Source organism: Aplidium turbinatum, chromosome 1 (genome assembly GCF_918807975.1).
Source record: "Aplidium turbinatum chromosome 1, kaAplTurb1.1, whole genome shotgun sequence".
NCBI lineage: Eukaryota > Metazoa > Chordata > Ascidiacea > Aplousobranchia > Polyclinidae > Aplidium > Aplidium turbinatum.
The window spans coordinates 48,529,050-48,541,545 of NC_137472.1; positions in this window are offsets into that span (position 1 = coordinate 48,529,050).

Genomic DNA, 12,496 nt, shown 5'->3' on the forward strand with positions numbered 1-12,496 from the left:
TTACAATATCCGAGAAGTAAAAAATAATAATGATGAATTATTTTACAAAACCGTGGTTTGCAAGTGCTTCACAAAAAATTGTTGGGGGAAAATTTACTATTAGACGTAAAACGTTTGTAAAAGAAAATTGTCGGTTTACGTATTTATAATGTTTATTGCGCTGTTATCGAATTATAAACTGCCTGTAGGCTATTGTCTACCTTTGTAGTTGCCGGCCAGCTTAGAGCAGCATGCAAACTAAGCGTTTATGGTATTTGCATCGTGTTATGATTCTCGAAAATTTCCCACAAGGTCTTTATTTTTATGGTGATATTTTGTGCCTCTTCTGTCCTAAACTTGAAGTTATTGTGCAGCACAATCCACATCGGTTTTTAGACTCAGTCTTCATTGAAAATCTTTTGTGTGATGCATCATTTCAAGTAGTGTCTTCCCCTAAACTGTTACACAAATCGCCCAGAACCAGGTTGATTATTATGTATCTTACAGCAATCGAGAGCCCATTATTGTATGTGTGGAATTATTACTGCAGATGTCTGACTAAATTCATGCCAAAGTCGAGCAAATTCTGCTTTCGGGATCCTTGCCGTTATTTACGGTATTTTTTGTTGATAAGTTTAGGCAGCATTTTTCCAAGATAAATGAAGACATCGGTATTGTTCGTCACTTAGATTTACTTTTCTCAGCATTGTATATTCATTCTTTGATCCACTAGTTTGTCCCACTTTTGGTATAATCGGATCGTTTATAAATGGCGGGTCTTCACAATAGCCGGCCTCTTATACATTGGCGCAACGTATTCAGATGTTGAATCAATGATGAAGAAAGCTGATTTGTTGTTTGTCTTATGTGACGCCTAACTTTATGCCTCGTCTACAGTACAAAATATTTTGTAATGTACATTGTGTACATTGTACATTTTGTTTGTAGGCCTACATTACAAAATATTTTGTAATGTAGATGAGGCATTATCATCTTTATTTTGCGCTCTTTGGAACAAAATACAGTGCACTGTGAAACAAAAATACAGGACATAACAACAAGTAGGCGACATAAAGCATTGAAGGGACGCCATCAAGTTAGCTGATACGTGTAAATGGAGCCTATTTCATAATTTTGAGTGTATCTCACAATTACTGTTTGCAAAAACGCTATTTCTCCGGCTTCTCCCAAAAGCATTTGCAGTGATACATTTCCTCAATTGCAAGTTTTGTCAATGAGAGCATTTCCATAGAACGTTTATTTCGAAACCAGGTTTTCGTGTCTTTATCCAAGAGAAGATTTCTTATTGTAACGTTTTTTATTCGTCAATGAATATTATCTGCTTGAAACAACTGTTTTGAATAGTTTGTGGCCTCCATAGCCTACTATTTTGATCGTGGATTGCTATTCTTCTTTGTAGAGCTGATAACGCAAAAAACGTTTGCTATTATTGTTTCTAATTAACAGCTTTACGATCACTGGCTTTTCTTTGTAGCATAAGAAATAACGCGCTTTGTATTATTGAGGTCAAACCAAACAAAGGAAAGCAAGAGGATGCTTCTCTCTGCTCGCGCATATCGATGCACGAAGCAATTATGAGCTTATGGCTTGTTATCGCAATGTAATCCATTTCACGCTTTGCTGGAAGTGAGCTAGAAATAGCAAAAATTCACCAAAATTTTGAATTTACAAGAAAACTACACAACTTTTAGCATTAAATTTAATATCATCAGATCCGCCTGGCAATTTTAGGAAAAGTCAAGAAAAACCAAGTGCATGGCGTTACTGTGCTTCAAATAATTAAAGGAAATATGAGGGGGGGGCCAAATCTGGCCTCCCTTTGAGGAGCAAAGTGTTAAGTTAAAAGTTTTGCTTTAATTTAAAATGACTGGTGGAAGAGCGAAAAAATCAGAAAAGATGAAAGTGTGCTACTGCTACAAGATATTAAAGAAGAACTGAAAGCTTCTCTGCAGGGCGTAGTGAGTGATGTAGGATATATAAAGGAACAACTGGATGAGACAAGAAAAGAGGTCAAAGAAGAAAACACCATTCTAAAACAACTAATCAACAAAAACATTTTCACAATTGACAAACTGGATCAGTATGGGAGAAGAGAAAACCTAAAAATTTTTAATGTTGAAGAACCGCATGAAGAAGGTGATGAAAAAAACAGACTATTTAGCAGAGATGTACGTATGCGCCGCAAATTCTACGCCGCATACATGCGGCGTAGACTTTTTGTTTGCGCTAACGCTTGCGGCCACATTTTTTTGGATAGTTTGCGCTTGAGGATGCGCCGTAAAGTTTTCGCGGTTTTTTAGCGCATAGCGTCAACGCATACTTTTTAATGTCTTAGTTGTTGTTTGCAATTTTTTTTGTCAAACTGCGAAATGTTGACGTCTTGCAATTGCCCATTGTTCTAGTGTTGTGTCACAGTGTCATCTATTGTTCAGTCAGCTGGAGTTTGTTTGTATATCGCACTACTGCCTTTGACGCTAGAGTCCCACGTGGAGATTGAAGTCTTGCAAAAAAAAAGAAAGAATTAGTTAAAACAACTTAGGCCTACTTCGAAATTACTTAGTAAATTACAGGTCAGAACAGGAATGTAATGTAAGCAAGCAAGTAGGTAGGTTGGTAATGTCGCTCCATGTAAACTGTAAACAATGACTTGGCTTCGTAGTGTGAAGTTTTTTTAGTCAAGCAGTGTTGAAGGCGTTTGTAAGCAATTGTGAGCACTTTAATTTATATTAGTTAAGTCTTGCATTTTGGGGCAAATCAGAAACTTCTCAGGCAATGAGCAGTGCAGCCTATGTATCTAAACCAGTGTTGTACGCGTCATTGAAATAATTTGACGGCGTCAGCGTCAGCGCGAATTGCCTAAAAACTTTACGGCGTAAAGGACTGCGTAAGCTCTTAAAGAAATTGACGGCGTCAGCGTCAGCGCTAATTTCTAGCGCTATTTTTTGCCAGCGTCTCATAAAACGGAAATATTTCAACCAAGTTCAGCCTAACAATAGCTATAAATAAAGAGCAGGTATTATGTTTTGAGACTGTATTGTAATTAGCTGCTCAGCCTATTAGTTGTTTCCTTGCAGAAAAACAAGCATTTCAAAACGTTTGTCTGACAATCTGCTGCGTTTGGAACGCATATTCAGGGGCGCCGGAGCGATTTTTGACTGGATGGGCAGGAGTATGAAAAAAGGGCACTTTTGTTGCTAAAAGGCCAATTTTTTTTTGTAAGTTTTAAGATAAGTTATAGCGATAATGCTCATCTATCAGCTTATTGTCGAGTAATGATACAAGTGTCTGCTATACAAAGAACAATGGCACGGAAGGGCATAATGCTATTTTATAATGATGTAATATAACTTACTGTGATGGAGAATTTTGTGTCGTGAATATTATTTTGAGGCAAACATAGAACATTATAATTAGGCTAATAGCGAATAGCATAAATTGTTATAATGCAAAGTGTGCAGTAGCTTACATGACCTTAAAAGGGCACCATTGCCCCCTCTTCCCTCCCCATCCACAGAAATTTGAGGGCAGGGGGGCATTCGCTCCCCCTGCTCCCCCCGCTTCCGGCGCCCCTGCGCATATTGTCCTTTCCAAGTGAAAACATGCGTTCCACAGCAGCGCTGGTTGGTATTGGTGTGTTGTATTTCAAAAACAAGTTGAAAACGTTTAGTTGGAAAGGTATCACTGTTCCAAGCGTGCTGTGATAGTTTAGCATGTATAAATCTTTTAACGAGGTCCACTGCACCAACATCGCTCTTTTCAGGGGCATAGAGCTCTTGAAATAAAGTAGGCTATATTCAACGTCCGCGATGCCATTCATGGATTTTTCGCTTTCTGTCTCTGATCCCTCGTTCTCAATACATGGGTGATCACCATTTGGCGAAGTTCTTCCGCATGTATTCCAGGGAGCCATTCCAACCAACGCAAAAGCCGGTAATTCGGATGAGTCGCGCTGGCCAGAATACATTGTGAAACTCTTATTGTGAAACGAGATTTTCCATGAAAACAAAAAATGACGCTTAGCGCTTGACGCTTAAAATCGGCAAAATAGTTGACGGCGCTATCACTTCCGTCAACTGAAAAATAATTTGACGGCGCTAGCCTCAACGTCAACAAAAAGTTGACGCCGTCAAATGACGCCGTCAAATTGACGGCGTCAACGTACAACACTGATCTAAACAAACTCAAATATTTGGTCTCCGACCGTGATTGCTTGCATGATGTTGTACTCTGTATGTTATATGTAGTACATTACTTTGCCTTTGCCGGTTATTCTTGTTGTAGGCTATGTAGCGTAGTAATGTGTAGGCCTACATACAGTAGGCTATCAAGCTAAGGTAATTTTTACTTGACAGTTTATACATTCTGATGCGTAAGTAGGCTATGTAATTATATATGTTTTGTAACTTGATGAGCAGTTTAGCAAAATATGCATCCAGGGGCCAATTGTGAGAGGCTTTTGAGTAGCCTACTGCTAATAACACTAGTAATGCTAACTATCCCTGAATGCTAATAACAAAGAGTTGTGCAGTTCAGAATCTAAACTTGCTTGTGTCTGGCAGTTTTGTCTTCCATTAACCCACTTTTTAAAAATCTTATCAAAAAAAAGCATAAAGCTTACTGAGAGAATTATGGCATTAAAAGCAACATTAGTCTTATTCAAACGGAATCATTTTAAAAATAGTGAAAATAGTGTTTTTTATAATGGATTTTTAGGGAGCGACAGTTAGTATATTACTAGGAGCGACAGTTAGTATAATACTAGAATTTTCTTGATAGGCATATGGTACAGTTTCTTACACTACACTATTGTATTCAGGGAATAAATTACGGTAATACTAATCTCCAAGTGAAATGGAGCATGATAATACAAATCTATGGCCCTACATGGAAAAGTATTTTAAGCTCTCTTCTTCGAAAGGCAAAAACTTATATTTTCAATGCCAGATGTGCCTTCCGGCCAAAAAGATAATTTCTTGTAACGAGAAATCGCGAAGTGGCTTGAAAAGTGTGTTGTTTCGAGTGGTTTATACCGTGCGAATGTTTGGCACCTAGCAAACAAAATGAGTTTGCGCTAGAGTATGCGCTAACGCTGACGCCGCCAACTTTTTTTACAAGTTGCGTTGACACATGCGGCGTATAGTTTTTCGAACGTTTGCGTTTGCGCTGACGGCGTCAATATTTTTTGTATGCGCGTACATCACTGCTATTTAGATATTGGATAGAAAATAAAAATGAATCAGCAAAGAGGAAATACAAAGCATATTGCAATAAGCTGAATCATTTGAAACAATCACTGAAAAATCAACATTATAAAAAAAGTTTGAAGAAACAAAAAGTGACTCCAAGAAAACATGGAAGATCATTCATGAGATGATAGAGGGGAAAAGAAATTCGAATAATAAAAAGCTTCCTTCAACTATGACTATAAATGATAAAAGCTATAAAACAGATTCTATTGAATTCATTAATTTATTAAATAATTACTTCACAAATATTGGAACTTCAATGGCAGCTAAAATTCCAAATTCAAATGTAAATTTTGAATCATTCATGTTAAGCAGAAAATGTTCTTCTTTTGGCTTTCCTGATATAAATGAGATAGAAGTATCTGATGCTATAAGGAGCCTCAAAGCAAATAAAGCTTCAGGCATTTTTGAAATACCTTCTAAATTTATCAAAATGGCTAATGTAATTATATGCCCTTTTTTAACAAAAGTACTGAATAAATGTGTCTTGCAAGAAATCTTTCCTGATGTACTCAAAAAGAGTCTGATAATACCTGTACCAAAAGTTAGTTCACCTTTACACTTTACAGATTTGCGACCAATTTCTTTATTGCCAACTTTTGCCAAAATTTTCGAAAAAATTCTATATAAACGGATGATGAATTTTATTGACAAATATAATATTTTAACCCCAGCTCAACATGGTTTTCGTGAAAATGATTCAACAAGCTTAGCATTGACAAAAATTTATGATGATTTACTTTCTAACTTGAATGATCATAAATACACATGCTCGGTTTTTGTTGATTTAAGTAAAACTTTCGATACAGTTGATCATGGCATACTTTTAAAAAAAACTTCACCATTATGGCTTTCGTGGCAAGTTTTTAAACGTTTTAACATCTTATCTAACAAATAGAATGCAAAGTACAAAAATTAATGGTAAGAATTCTAATTTCAATGTTGTTAAATGTGGTGTCCCACAGGGGTCAATCCTTGGTCCCTTGCTTTTTCTTCTTTATGTGAATGATCTTCCAAATGCATCTTCTTTTTCAACTACACTTTTTGCTGATAACTCAAACTTTCATATGTCAGATAAATGCCTGTCATCTCTCCAAAAAAATGTCAATAGAGAAATAGAAAAAATTGATGTGTGGATGAAATCCAATAAACTTTCATTAAATTATAGTAAAACTACTTATATGATCCTCTGCAACAAAAAAAGTGCAGCAGAAAATTTTAGTCTGTCCATCAGTGGCCGATCCATCGAAAGGAAGAAATGTATAAACTATCTAGGTGTAACTTTGGATGAGCGATTGACATGGGATAGTCATATTATTAATCTTAGAAAGCAGCTTGCAAAGGTCTGCGGCATACAGTAGCATTTAAGCTGAGATACATTGCCCTTTTAACAGTATTACGGGCTTTATATTATGCTTTGTTTCAATCCAAGATCCAATACTCGATTATAAATTGGGGAAGAGCAAACTCTACATTGCTTGCTCCACTACAAGTGTTACAAAACAAGTTCATTCGATCCTGCTTATTTTTGCCGAGGTCAACAAATACAACTGTTCTTTATCACCAATTTAATGTGCTCAGAATTGACGATATTATTAAATTATAAACTGCAAAATTTATGTACAAATATGTGCACAAAATGCTGCCCCGGGCCTCTGTAAATGAAATTCACCATCATAAAACCCGTCAGAACCAAAAAAATGATTTATATTTGCCTTCTACAACGTCAAACTCTGGTAAGAAGATGCTATGTTTTAATGGAGTGAAACTATGGAATCAAGTACCAAAAGAAATAAAAGAAAAGTCTTACAATGTTTTTAAATTTAAATATAAATGTTTATTAAAGAATTTGTACAATGATCACTCCTGAAACGTATCATCCGCTTATTTCTCTACACAATGTTTTTTTTATGCTGCCCTGTGTTATTCCATTGTTAATGTATTGTTAATTCCATTGTTAATTTTTACAAATTAAAGTGCTAGTATTGTGCTATATAGGCTATTATATACCGTATGTGTTAATGTTCTTAATTTTGGGTCTTTTGTTTAAATGTTTGGGTGGCAGCTGACTTTGGTGACCTTTTGGTCTTTCGCTGCCATCCTGTTGTGCGAATTATTTGTGTTTATTGTCTTTTTGCTTTTTGTGTCTTTCTTTTTCGCCAACAAAACAAAAAATAAACTGAACTGAACTGAACTGTACTCAGGCACATAGGCTACAACCAAGCAACCACACGGCATTTAACATAACCCATTAAAATTGAACATAAACTACAAGCTACAAACGTTTTCGGCCATACACACGTTAGCCCTTATCAAGTAACAAAAAAATAACTGCTTATCATATCTACAATGAAAATGAATAACTGATCTAAACAATGAATTGAAAAACGAAATACATAAAATGAAACGGCAGAGCAAAGGAGAAAGGCACGTTTGTAGCCTTATAGTTTATGTTCAATTTTAATGGATTATGTTAAATGTCGTGTGGTTGCTTGGTTGTATATGTCTGTGGTTGAAGAAAGTGACCTCTTTACCAACATTGTATTAAACCTGTAGGCTACTCGTCTGACAAAATTGTCAATCACTTTTACACACCCTCTTTCGGGATGGCTTTTATTTTTGCTGTGATGGCAGTTTTCAGTTCCTCAATTGTTTGTGGATTTCCCTGGTATACATTGTCTTTGAGGAAACCCCACAGATAAAAACCTGGGAGGTTAAGATCTGGTGAGTGCGGGGCCCATTCCACATCGCATCTTCTGCTTATGAGTCTCTCTTCAAACCTCTGGCTTAACCAAGCAAGGGTTTCGTTGGCAGTATGAGGTGTGGCCCCATCTTGCTGAAACCATTGTGAAGTTCTTATGTAGCGATCCATTATTTCAACATATAAGTTTTCCTGCCTTTTACTAAAGTTTCTGTAATTTTCCATGCAACTGCTCCCAAAGAAAATAGAAAAAAAGGCGCACACAATAAAATGGTTGGTAAAATGGTATGGTAAAATGGTAAAATGGTAAATGGTAAAATGGTTTGTTCGTCCTTTGACGAGAGCTCTATCAAATCGGACCAGCTCATATCAAGCCAGCTCTATCAAATCGAACCAGCTCATATCAAGAGCTCTATCAAATCGGACCAGCTCTATCAAATCGGACCAGCTCACACGAAGCCAGCTCACATCAAACCAGCCCAGTTAGATCAGTTCAGCTCTCAGAAAAACATTAAATTGATTGTTTAATTAAAACGTAATAACTCGTGATAATGTTTCAGTTTCACTATCCTGTAATTTCATTATTCTGTACTGTTTAAATTCAAATTGTGTTATAGACCTACAACATTATACGAACACCTTCTGATAACTTAAAATTATAATTCGAATAACAATTGTGTGGAAATTAGTTCATGGAGTCAGATAGCCAAATTAGATAGATAGAAATTTCATCAGGCAGTTATAGACAGCCCCTCTCCGGCGTCCCAGCGACGCCCAGTACTTGTTCAGAAAAGCCATGTAGCGCTCCTTGTTGACTGTCTGGGATCGGCCGTCATCATCTTCGAACCAAAAAGGCCCGATGATCCCGTGCTTGCTCATGGCCACTCAGGCAGTACATTTAACGGAATGAAGCGGCCTCTGAAGCACTTCGTCTGGAACCTCCGAACCCCAAAAAACATTGTTTTTGCTATTGACGTGCCCGGAAAGCAAAAAATGGGCTTCATCTGAAAACCAGACGTTCTCAAGAAATTTTTCGTCATTTTCAAGCATATTACAGAACCATTCACACATTGTTACTCACTTTTCCTTGTCAGCATCAGTTAGTTTTTGCTTTATTTGGATCTTGATGATCTCGCCACAGATCAGACGTGAGAACACGCCGCAGTGACTCCCTTGTCATTCCGAGTTCTTGGCTGCGTCTACGCATTGATTTCCTAGGGCTGCGTCCTACTGAGTTCCTCACTGCAGCAATATTTTCTTCTGTCCTTGCACTCTTTTTCCTGCCTGAATAAGTTCCCCCTGTAGCTTTAGAACATAAGTCCACTACAGTCCCATGCTTTCTGAACTTCGTAGCCCAACTAACAATCGTTGATTTTGATGAAAAGTTGCAACAATGGAAACGTTTACGAAACTGAATCTGTACATTCAGGTATGATTTCATCGCAAAATAAGTCTCCAGGGAAAATATCTTCTGCTGATTTGTCCAAGACATTTTTGGGGCAACTATAGTTGCAAACTATCAGCCATAGGTTTACCTATCACGTCCTGCAACAGAAAAGACATTTGTTAAAAAATGGGATTTTTATCGAATAAAACATGGGTACCGTACGCATCTTTTTGGGTCCCCCTGTATTTGTGACCCTTACAACGAAAAACAATAGGCTATAGCCTAGACTATGCCAAACATTGCAGAAGTCTAGAAAAAGGCAGTAGCGACAAAAACGTGGGCGTTAGGCTATAGCGTACATGACACCAAAGCAGGACAATCAACTCAAAATAATGCACGGTTGCAGCATCTTGTTCAGAAGATCAGAATTTTCAAAAATTTCAAAAAAAAAAACAAAGAGGGAAAAAAGGCAAGTGAATTTTTTTAACAATTTATATGAGTAGCCTCAAGACAAAAACACAGTCGCCATGTTGATCGAACTTGATGCATAATCAAGAGTGCTGATGGTCTTTTGAACTTTAAACTCTTTGAGAGACTTTGAACTAACTTACTCATGCAGGCCCAGTCAGGAAGATGAAAAAGTACAGCTTTCGCTTGTTGAAGTGTTATGATTGGTAAATTGCTCTATACAACAGGTATCCTACCGTTGAAAAGGAGCGATCTTCCTGGCGTCAGCACTACCTGACTACTCACTATAGAACAGCGAGCATTGTGTTTCGCTAACCATACCGGTGTAGCCTCCACACTAGCCATCAAGACTTTTCCAAAAACATGAAACACAGGTATCCTACCGCTGAATGAAAAGCAGTTCTTCAAATGCTCAGAACCAGCGTTGCTTGATCTTGCAGTTTCTTTGTGCTCGAAGTCGACTCAAACCAACTGAGCTATCGTGGCGGACAAGTTCTAGAACTGAGAAAGTTCATCCAGGCAGCAGCCAGCATCGAATATTTTTGGAGAATTTCAGCAACCGTGGTGGTCCTCGAAGCACTAGATACGAAACCAAAGAATATTTTAAGACAAAAAATATCCAAATCATCCCTGCTCCCTGCAAGATTTTAATCACAATAGAAGTCATAGCCTAATTTGTAGGCTACAATACTTTTGGCTCAGGCCGGTTACCAAGATCGACAGAGTGAAGTTTCCTGTAGTTGAAGTGTTGTTGCTGGGGAATTATTTCATTCAATTGATGCCGCTGAATGGAGAGCATTCCTTAGAATGCGTTCGCACATCTCAGAGTCAAACCAGCGCCGCTTGATCTTGAAGCTTCTTCGTTCACGATTCACGAAGTCACGCGCTAACCAACTGAGTTATCACAATGTTGTCAGATTCCTGAATTCTGACAAAAAAAAATCGTAAAAACTTCAAAAATTACCAGATAGCCTACGAATACGATGCCTTGGCATTTTTATAGTTCCTTATCCACTGGAGTGTACCGTACTTCTAAAAAAATACCTGACTTCTTCCACACTGTAATTTTCCTCTCGAATTGTCATATAGGCCGTAAAAATAAAAAAAATCTTGCTGAAAATAAAGAAGACGTTTCGGCCCTCTTTGCACCCAATGCTTCCCATTTCCAGGTGAAGTATATGGTTACGTTCTTGTTCTTTCTACCCTCGAACCAGGGGCGTTGACAATTAAGAAGGTCTAGGACTAGGTGGTACTTTTGAACCCGGGCCCGGAAGATTTAAGGGGCCCGGATTTAGAAAATTTCCCGCGACTTTCAACATTATCCCGGGACTTTGACGTCGTAAAGTCCCGAACATTATCAAAATCTTAATATAATCAGATCTAAAGGAATAGACCATTTGCATAACAAACCAACAGAGCGTGACGTTGGAGTCGTGAACGACCAGCCGCTGTTCACAATGCTGTGCGATAGGGTTAGTGGCGTAGTTTGCAGGCGAATAAATTGTTTAACGTTTGCTTTAGATGTTGTTTTGTGGTCTTTACAGGCGTGTATCAGTGTTTCAGTATAATTTGCCAGAAAATAAAACTCTTTTAAGTTGTAAACTTAGGCTACAGAAGTGTAAACCTTCGACCAGTTTTTTGCTGTATTGGAAGCGATCTTGCCAGGCAAAGATAGGAAGAATTTCTTGTATTATACAGCTTCAAAAGCTAAGCATGCAAATCAAAATGTTGATGCAGAACTTAATGACGAGGCTACTTTCGAAATACCTCAAAATGCTACAGGAGCACTGCATCTACATAGATTAGCGGTGGAAGATTGAATTTTTGCTGGTGTTGAAGCTTCGCCTGGGTTTGTTTTATACAGACTTAAAGCACAAGGTTTGGTATTAGTTCTGCATTCGTACTGTACTGTACATCGTATTTTTCATTCATGAATGCACCTCATGTATTTAAGGTTGATTGGTTTGAACATAGCCTATTCCCTCATCGTGACGTTATCATAGCAACCATGAAGCCAGACTTCTAAAAGGACTACCCAAGCACCATGATCATCATCGACTGCACTGAAGTAGGCCTACGTCTCGAAACACTGTCCTCACTTCACCGTCAGTCGCAAACGTACTCGAACTATAAAAGTACGAACACTGCAAAGGCATTAGTCATTAGTGGGAGTTGATCCAAATGGGGGTAATATGTTTGTATTTCAGTTGTACACTGGTAATGTGAGTGACAAAGAAATATATCAGAGGAGTGGATTTTTTCACCTTTTGAAGCAGAAAATAGCTGCTAATGAACTGCACGTCATGATGCTGTTATGGCCGATAAAGGGTTTATTATAGAAAAAGACTTAGCCTACATGGTATTGGTCTACATTTGAATATCTCACCGTTCCTAGGCAGAAGGCCTCAAATGAGTGAGGACAAAGTGTTGAATAAACGAAGTATTGCACGCCATCGCATTCATGTAGAGAGGACCATAAAAAAATTTGTCAATTTCACATCTTCGACAGGAAAATACCAGTGACTATGCTTGGTATCATCAATAAAATGTGGTTGGTTCGTTGCATATTATGTTATGCAGAATGAAAATAAAATGTTGCAAGACAAGGTGCCACTATCGTGGTCCATAATTCCCGGTCAAAATGCACACGCTTCACAATGGCGTCCTAAATTGCCTTTCCTAGTCTGTTAGCCA